This window comes from Pecten maximus, chromosome 1 (assembly GCF_902652985.1).
Source record: "Pecten maximus chromosome 1, xPecMax1.1, whole genome shotgun sequence".
Classification (NCBI taxonomy): Eukaryota; Metazoa; Mollusca; class Bivalvia; order Pectinida; family Pectinidae; genus Pecten; species Pecten maximus.
In genome coordinates this window covers 37,804,797-37,814,839 of record NC_047015.1, presented here as the reverse complement: position 1 = coordinate 37,814,839, position 10,043 = coordinate 37,804,797, and the positions used below count along the sequence as shown (strand labels likewise).

General features: G+C 30.2%; 1 protein-coding gene across 1 annotated transcript in view; it reads left to right on the top strand.

Moving 5' to 3' along the window:
- Positions 1–10,043, top strand: part of LOC117332480 (peroxisome proliferator-activated receptor delta-like) — a 134,346-nt gene that overhangs the window by 1,284 nt on the left and 123,019 nt on the right. The window lies entirely within an intron of this gene.

The window sequence follows — 10,043 nt, the reverse complement described above, 5'->3', positions numbered from 1 at the left end:
GAGCATGTTACATAAACATGCACAGTACATGTTTGTAGCATGATTGATCACTGTGCAGCATATTCCAGTTTATATGTATGATTATTGCATGTTATAGTCTGTATATATAACTATTACATGTTATAGTCTGTATATATAACTATTGCGTCATGTTACAGTCAGTATATATAACTATTACATGTTATAGATTGTATAACTATTACATGTTATAGTCTGTATATATAACTATTACATGTTATAGTCAGTATATATAACTATTACATGTTATAGATTGTATAACTATTACATGTTATAGTCTGTATATATAACTATTGCGTCATGTTACAGTCTGTATATATAACTATTACATGTTATAGTCTGTATATATAACTATTACATGTTATAGTCTGTATATATAACTATTACATGTTATAGTCTGTATATATACCTATTACATGTTATAGTCTGTATATACCTATTACATGTTATAGTCTGTATATATAACTGTTACATGTTATAGTCTGTATATATAACTATTACATGTTATAGATTGTATAACTATTACATGTTATAGTCTGTATATATAACTTTTACATGTTATAGTCTGTATATATAACTATTACATGTTACAGTCTGTATATATAACTATTACATGTTATAGTCTGTATATATAACTATTACATGTTATAATCTGTATATATAACTATTACATGTTATAGTCTGTATATATAACTGTTACATGTTATAGATTGTATAACTATTACATGTTATAATCTGTATATATAACTATTACATGTTATAGTCTGTATATATAACTGTTACATGTTATAGTCTGTATATATAACTATTACATGTTATAATCTGTATATATAACTATTACATGTTATAGTCTGTATATATAACTGTTACATGTTATAGATTGTATAACTATTACATGTTATAATCTGTATATATAACTATTACATGTTATAGTCTGTATATATAACTGTTACATGTTATAGATTGTATAACTATTACATGTTATACAGTGCTCCAGATAACTTTTTGACATGAGGGGTTTTCACTCCAACCCCCACAAAGCAAAGGGGTTTTTTACCCCTCATGTCACAAAGTGAAGAGTATTTCTTCAGTTTTCAACTTTTTAAACTATGTTCAAAAATACCGTATACATATTGGATTCAACAAGAGGAAACATACCAAAACAAAAAAGACCCGTAGTAAATTGGTGCCAAGGTTTTATTTACTTAATGTTAAAACATGCACAGTACATTTGACTTGTTGCTGTTTGTTTAATACAATTCATTGAACTCATTCATTAAAGAAATTTTACATGTGAATTTTATGCTGAAGTTAATATTTTACTTGAAAATTAATAGGTACTATTTTATTAACTTTTAATCTGATTTGTTTTCGCATATGTCGTCATTATCATCAACATCTTCGACATCTTCAGAGGTTGTTACATTATGATTATCGCGATTTTTTTGACGACTTTGAGTATCCATTGCACTAGCATGGTCTTCCGACATTTCATGACGCCTAAGCGCACTTCTCTGAATATTCGAACAGCCTCTACTAAAAGCATTGTCTTTTTTACATTTTAAACACAACAAGCATTTTAAGTTCAGAACATTACATCCCTCTGAGTCCGACTGGCCCACAATCTCTACCTTCAACCATTCGTAACATTTAGTCCATGAATCGATCGTTCCTCGTTTTGACAACATCCTGTGATGCTTTCTACCTATTCCTTGAATAATTTTGTCTAGTACTTCTCTGATGAATGTTTCGGTATTACGATCTGGGCGTTTTTCTTTCTTCGAAAAGCCCATTTCAAACAACGATGACTGGTTTTTTGATAGCGCCATTGTTTATAATCACGATCTTTAAAGCGCTTTCTATGAACGGTAAAAATACGCTAAGTTTACAAGCGTCTCTGTGACATGCCACACATACATTCTAAACAGTTGAATAGAGCCGGTAACTGACGCAATTATCCGGATTTTATTACGTTAATGACGCAAGTTCATGTTTTTTTCTTGCGTTTTTTGCATAAAATAGCGCGTAAAAACGCATTCACGCAGGCTATCTGGAGCACTGTTATAGTCTGTATATGTTACTATTACATGTTATAGATTGTATAACTATTACATGTTATAGTCAGTATATATAACTATTACATGTTATAGTCTGTATATATTACTATTACATGTTATAGTCTGTATATATACCTATTACATGTTATAGTCTGTATATAACTATTACATGTTATAGTCTGTATATATAACTATTACATGTTATAGTCTGTATATAACTATTACATGTTATAGTCTGTATATATACCTATTACATGTTATAGTCTGTATATATAACTATTACATGTTATAGTCTGTATATATAACTATTACATGTTATAGTCAGTATGTATACCTATTACATGTTATAGTCTGTATATATAACTATTACATGTTATAGTCAGTATATAACTATTACATGTTATAGTCAGTATATAACTATTACATGTTATAGTCTGTATATATTACTATTACATGTTATAGTCTGTATATATAACTATTACATGTTATAGTCTGTATATATAACTATTACATGTTATAGTCTGTATATATAACTATTACATGTTATAGTCTGTATATATAACTATTACATGTTATAGTCTGTATATATAACTATTACATGTTATAGTCTGTATATATAACTATTACATGTTATAGTCTGTATATATAACTATTACATGTTATAGTCAGTATATATAACTATTACATGTTATAGTCTGTATATATAACTATTACATGTTATAGTCTGTATATATAACTATTACATGTTATAGTCAGTATATATAACTATTACATGTTATAGTCAGTATATATTTGCTCTAGTTTATTACAAAATGAGGATGAGACTTCCACTGTTACAAATTTGATAGAAATGCTGGTCTGTTATGGATTGTTTTAAATTTCTCTCCAGAATTTCCCAGTGCCAGTTTCCTTGAAAATAATCAAAATGAAATATATCTAAAATCACATTGAAAACACAAGGAATATAGATTGAGGAAAAAAGTGTTACATGCTAGATATTCAAATGTAACTAGTCCACTTGACTTGTACTGTGTTGTAAACAGAAAGAGAAACTATTGATTTGCGGAAGGTTTCTTCTCAAGTTTGGCACATCACATTCGTTATCATTCAATGTGGCCTATCAAGAAATGTGGAAACAGAATCAAAAATATATTGTAAGGAAAGTGGTAAGACTGTCGAGTATCCAAACATCTGATGTAGATACTGCTTGTATACTACTTTGCAGATATCTGGTATCTGTAATCGCTACTGCAAGTCTCGACATTTATAGAGAGTCGAATGCGGGTAATTTTTCTTGATGTACATGTGGATATGGATCAATTTTAATTTGGTTGTTCCTGGGCTTTATCATTACCTAGTATTTAATATACTGCTACACCAGCATTGTGGTTTAGTGTATTTATAGGGCATATAAGATGTAGCCTACTGATTACCCAAGTTTATATGCATGGCCCAACTCTCCTTTATAAATAATGAATGCAGTTCATTTCCATAAAAGGGAAGTAGGAAAGACCTACATATAGTATAAAATATTGATAGTCTAAATGTCATAACATCTGATGTATCGAATTATGTCGGTGACATTTTTAAAAAATGATTTGGTCTGATTTTTCTTTGCAGTGTTGTACTGGTCTCAGTTAAAACATGTAAGCTGTTTTATTACAAGTGATGGGTGTAAATTATAAATGAATTGTTCAAATTAAATCGTATTTCCATTTTTTTTCCACCTAGTTTTCCAGCAGCTGTCAGAGCCTGCCTAAATTGTGAAAATATTGATATACATTGATGAAAATTGAGAAAATATTCTTCAATAATACACTTTTTACTAGGAAAAACTTATGTTTTTTAGCAGAAACCAATTTCACAAATTCTATCAGGCATCATCTTTTGAGACCTTCCAGCTTTGTGGTATATTTTGCACTTGTTCAGAAGTTGATTGAGATCACTCCTTACGATGTTATACAATAACACCCACACACCACCATCATATAATTTTTATGTTTTTGTGCTAAATGTCAGATATAGATAATTCTGATGTAAAATGAACATTAATACTAGTAATGACTAATAATCTCATAACAAACACCATCATGTTCCACTTGCTTCTGTATTATGAAATATAGCCAGAAATGAAACCTAATTCTTCATGCAGGGAAATTAAAACCACCACATATTATATATTGAAAATTTACATGATCTTGCACTTTATAGATCATATACATTCATATAATGCAGTGTACAGTGCATGATGTAATATGTAAGAAAAATATAAAACTACCTTCCATAGAATTATTATATCTGTCACCAGTTTATATGATGTGTGTCGATGTAGGTGAAGTTTCCCTTATTTTGATTCAGTTTTAACAGAATGACTTTAGCTTGTCAGGTGACATAATGTTGACACTGTTGCCTTTCACCTAGGTAATGACGGTTTGATTCTTTACAATCGGACATGAAAAGGTTTGGGGTCACCTTCCCAACCACATCAGTTAATCTCTGGGTAGTCTGGTTTCCTCCCACATTACAGACTCTGCATGCACTTCCAACAAATGTAATTGATATAAGTTAGTATAGCTTATTTTGAAACTGTTAAAATAGATAGTTTACAAACAGACTTAAAACAATTTTTATTTGTGAAATTTGATATAGATATGGAAAGTGTTACTGACTCTACAAATGAATATGATGTAGGATTTCTTTTCTTTTGCTATATTTTAAAGAATAATTGAATAAGATCACAGTGTAAGGGAATGAACAATATTAATATTTCTCCATTGATTTAATCTTACAAATTTTATACCTGGCTTTTAATGACTTATGTAATATCTAATGCACAGTTGAGTCTTGTTTTAAATCTTTACAGTTTAAATTACTACCAGTATAAATCCTGAAACCGGTTAAACCAGAGTTGGTCGTATTTTTAGGCTAAATATATTCTCTTAGCTGTTTATAGCTATGTTTTGATGAATTTGAACCTGTTCTCATCAAATAACTATTTATCTTGTAAAACAGTATAAGGTCAATTTGATGTTTAATTATTGCATATTTCCGAATTGTCACCAAAGAACTTCATCATTTTTTAATTACCTCAGAATATTTTGAATTGTTCATTAATATCTAATAATGGGAATGAAACACAAAAAAATGTTTTGAATTGTTAATTAACATCTAACAATGATGATAAAACACAAAAATTAAATATCTATTATATGATGCAACCCAATAAAAAATCATGATTAACACTTAAATAGTTGAACAAGAATTCTTGATGGTTGACATTGGTATTGGTCACATTTCATCACTATACAAGGACTTGGATTACAAGTGGATTGTGCTTGTTTGCATGTAAATCCAGCCAGTTACTTCCTGAATTTTAAATCGTTTAAGTGTATCATCAGGTTTCTTATGAAGATATTATGAAATATAGTGCACACCCATGTCTTACAATAGAAATGAGGAAATCATGTTTTACTGTAGGTGATTACAATAGAAATGAGGAAATCATGTTTTACTGAAGGTGATTACAATAGGAATGAGGAAATCATGTTTTACTGTAGGTGATTACAATAGAAATGAGGAAATCATGTTTTACTGTAGGTGATTACAAGAGAAATGAGGAAATCATGTTTTACTATAGGTAATTACAAGAGAAATGAGGAAATCATGTTTTACTATAGGTAATTACAAGAGAAATGAGGAAATCATGTTTTACTGTATAGGTGAATACAAGATGGTTGGTCATGCTCAAAATAAACTATATATTAGGATTACAATCACTGGAAGTGCAAATGATTACTGGGGATATATATATATATATATATAGAGAGAAAATTGATGAAGACATATTATTTTCTAAACAATTTTTTATGATATAATTTTACTTCTAAAGTTACTGTTTTAAAAACACAAGATGAAAATGATAATGTTACTTTAGAATATTTTTTTTTAAAGAATTTCATGTGAACTAGTTATTCAAATATACACCACAATTACATGATATTACTTGTAGTTCCTATGTTAAAGATAACTTATCATTATAAACTAGTTAGAAAAAAAATACAAAACAAACATTATTAAAAACATTATGCTGCATAAAAATTATTAAGAATATCAAAATGGAAATAAAGTGAAAAAAAATTTAACATAAGAAATAAAACTCCAGTATACAAGACTAAATTATGAAAATCAGTAAGTTTTGTGGAAACGTAAAATATGAACAGACCATGTGATTAATTCTGGGGTGCCGCAGACCATGCAGCCAATCTATCAGAGTTTTATTATTTACCTGTCTCTGGTCGAGCAGACTTGACCAGACTTGCTGCATCTTGGTTTATTTAAGCTAAAATCAATGTCTAGACTTGAAAATTAATGGTAGGAGGAATAACCTTTGAAAAAACGCCCTGAAAGACATGTACCATTATATGACTTTACACTACAAGAAATTGGTTTATCCCATCAGTTGAAGAAAATTCTTTGCATTGTCTTTAAAGTGGTTTCAAAAGTGTATTAGAAGATAAATGTTGTTATGAACTAAAGTTTCAGTAGGGTGGAACTTTAAAATGTCCTTCCTTCATCAGTAAATTATGTCATCATTTATCACGTGCAGTAGCAGTCCCTGGTATACCTCCTCTCATTGTATTGCCAACACCTCAAACCGCCATGATTTTTTTTATGAACAGATTTCCCTACTTTATAAGACCTTGTTAATGCATGTACATGTACCATATTATCATCTGCCGACAACCTTGAACTGCAAAATTCTTTGTCCGCAAATGTACGCAGGGACAGAAAGTATCTCTCAGTCATATGTCTTTCACGTCAGCCATTTTGGTCAATGTGGAACCCTCCAGCATTCTTTTTATGGAACAAATTGGGTTCCCATTCTCCTTCTGTGTTAAAATTTTTATTTGCCCTGCCTTGTTATAAAATGGTTAATTTTACAAATAGACTGTAATGAATGTAATTTATTAACTTACAGTCCTAAAACATAAAATAATACAGTTCAATGAATATGATGTGTGTATGCAACACCTGTTTCAGATGTAACATATATATACATTGTGGTCATACAGCACATTTGAATGACTTTGGAACTGAAATCCTGTTGTATCTCCACCTGGTTACACTGGTAAAATTAGCATGGGACAAAAGGTGGGGTTACAAGGGGGGGCAACTGTTGATATATGTTGTTTTACATTTAACTAACCCCTCCCCCCCCCCCCCCCCCCCCCCAAAAAAAAATATACTCTACCGAAAAAGAAAAAGAAACCAAAACACGCACACATACACAAATAGAAAGATTGCGATAAGTCACTGAAACGTCCAGTTGTTATGCAGCACGTCTAACTGCACATGATCGTATTGATAGGTGCAAGATAGAAAATGCATTACTTATGCATATACGTCAATGTTACGTAATATCACAAACCCTCCAGCATTGCTAAAATATCGCATGATGTCGGATTCTATAGTTTATACACAGATATAGACTAATAGGAGTGGTAGATTTTCCAGTCATACTGTATAATATCTAGGATCTTTGTTACTTTTCTGACAATTAACACATCTGAAAAGATGCATATCACCAGTTTGCCTTTAGAAGGCATTTTTGTCACCTGCAAATTTTTCACATATTTGAAGCACATTTTAAAATGTTTGTTGCTGGCTGGGTAGAATGAAGAATGTTCACAGTATACTTCATTTACTTTCAGTACTTTTATCTCCTTTTTTAAAGAGTTCCATTCTTGTAGAATATCATTAAATGGTATTTTTTTCTATATGGTTGTAAGTAACAAATTGCATTCTGATATGAATGAAAGTTCATGAAGTTTTTTTGTCATATTTATGGAACTAAAGTTTTGCTTGAAGTATTGGAAATATTCCTGTTTTCTAAAAAGGTATAACTAAACACTGTATTTAAATCTAAATTTGTTTTTATAAACCTCATCTGTAGACTGAATTACTTGATTATGTGATTTTGAGCATAAATTTTGACCTCTTTTAAGGTCAAAATTAAGCAAGAGGCACTGGTGAAAATTTTTTATGGTTGTTAAGGCTATGATTTTAGAAAGTCTCATTATCTTGAATAAAAAAACAAAGGTTTGGAAATCCATGAATTATGACTGGTACATTTTGGTTTGGTTTAGTATTGTTTAACATCTTATTAACAGCTAAAGTCATTTAAGGTTAGTGTATAAGTAAATCTATGTACATGTAATTCCAAAATTGTGGTTACAGAAACAGGACATGAAGTTGGCATAAAAGCCTGAATACAATGTTATTTAGGTGAAATGTAGAGTGGAGTCATGGTGTAGAGAGTAATATATTAGCATGCTGATATTTTTATGAAATTCAGGGTAGATAACTGTACCAATTAAAACTTTGTCAATATAAGAAGGTAGCATTAACATGTAATGATGAGTCAGATGAGATGTGTGGAGGCGGTAATCCAGTAAATAACTCGTACCGAAAAGTCATACTGAGATATATTTATGACATTGTGGTATAATGACTGGGCTGATATTATTGAGAAAATGGTACAATTGTCTGATATTATTGGACAAAAGTTGTTCAAAGTCAGATTTCTTTAAATATATTGTTTGTGAATATCTATAAAATGGGGTTCCACATGCATATGGATTCCAGTCTGGTTTGTCATACATTATTACTTCACATGTTATTCGTTTATATAAAAACAGCTTTACTAAGAGGTTAAAGGTCAGGTCTGATCAAATCCTAACCAGTATTCTCCAAAAACAATTCATGTCATTCAGTCACAATTTAAACAATCCAGTTAATACATAAATCTGATGTATATCACTCGCTTGTCCAGTTTTTCCAGGACGATTACCTCACATTGTTTTAGCCACCCACATGTTACAACCTTTACATGGTATTTAAGTTATGATACAATATTTATTGGATTTATAAATATTGTAGGTAGATGGCCCTATATAAGAGCAACAAACGAGGTAATAATTACAAAATTTTGTATTCAATGAGCAATGGCATCGACATCCACAGGTCAAGTGTATATCAGAAAGCAGAAATAAACCCTAATATATCAATGCTAGTTTTCTTGCATGATTTTGTATAAGTGGTTTTCCTCAAAAACTGTCTTTTCCAGTATAATATTGTGTTCCAAGAATTGTCTTTTTAGTGTTATTTGTGATCCATAAACTGTTTTTTTCCAGTACAATTTTGTGATTCAAGAGTTGTCTTTTCATGTGTAATTTGTGATCCAAAAGCAGTATTTTTTTGATCAAATTTTGTAATTCAAGACTTTTCTTTTCCTATATAATTTTACGATCCAAAAGCAGTCTTTTTCAGTACAAATTAGTGATTTGGGAGTTGACTTACTGTATAATTTTGTGATCCAAAAGCAGTCTTTTCCATTACAATTTTGTTGTTCAAGAGCCGTCTTTACCAGTGTAATTTTTTGGCTCAGAATTGTTTAGTTGAAGATGACATGCATGTATATATATATATATTATGTAGTATTATAGCACACAGATAATTGGGCAATGTTGACATGATACCGTCAGTATGAGACAACTATTGATATATCTGTTTAATGTTAAATAGAAAGTGTACCTGTATATTTCAGACGTAAATTATTACCTTCATGTATTCTATACTTATGTACTGTTGTCTCCCACATCAATAATGCAATAAGTTGGTGCATTTTGTGGACCAAACATCATATACGTTGCCATGCGTATCAAATTACACATTTTAGTATGACTTTGTATTCTGCAGTGTTGTAAATTATTCATGGTAAACAATGTGGAGGAAGCTTGTACGTATTCTATAATCTGTCACTAAATTCAGTCAGAACCTAAGCGAAAAGCAAGCAGTTAAGCCCAAGTTCGAATTCTGACCAACACATTCTTCAGAGAATTTGTAAAGAATTTATGGTTAGATCAAAGCGTGATCTTTTACAACTTTTAAAACTAAATATTTTATGAA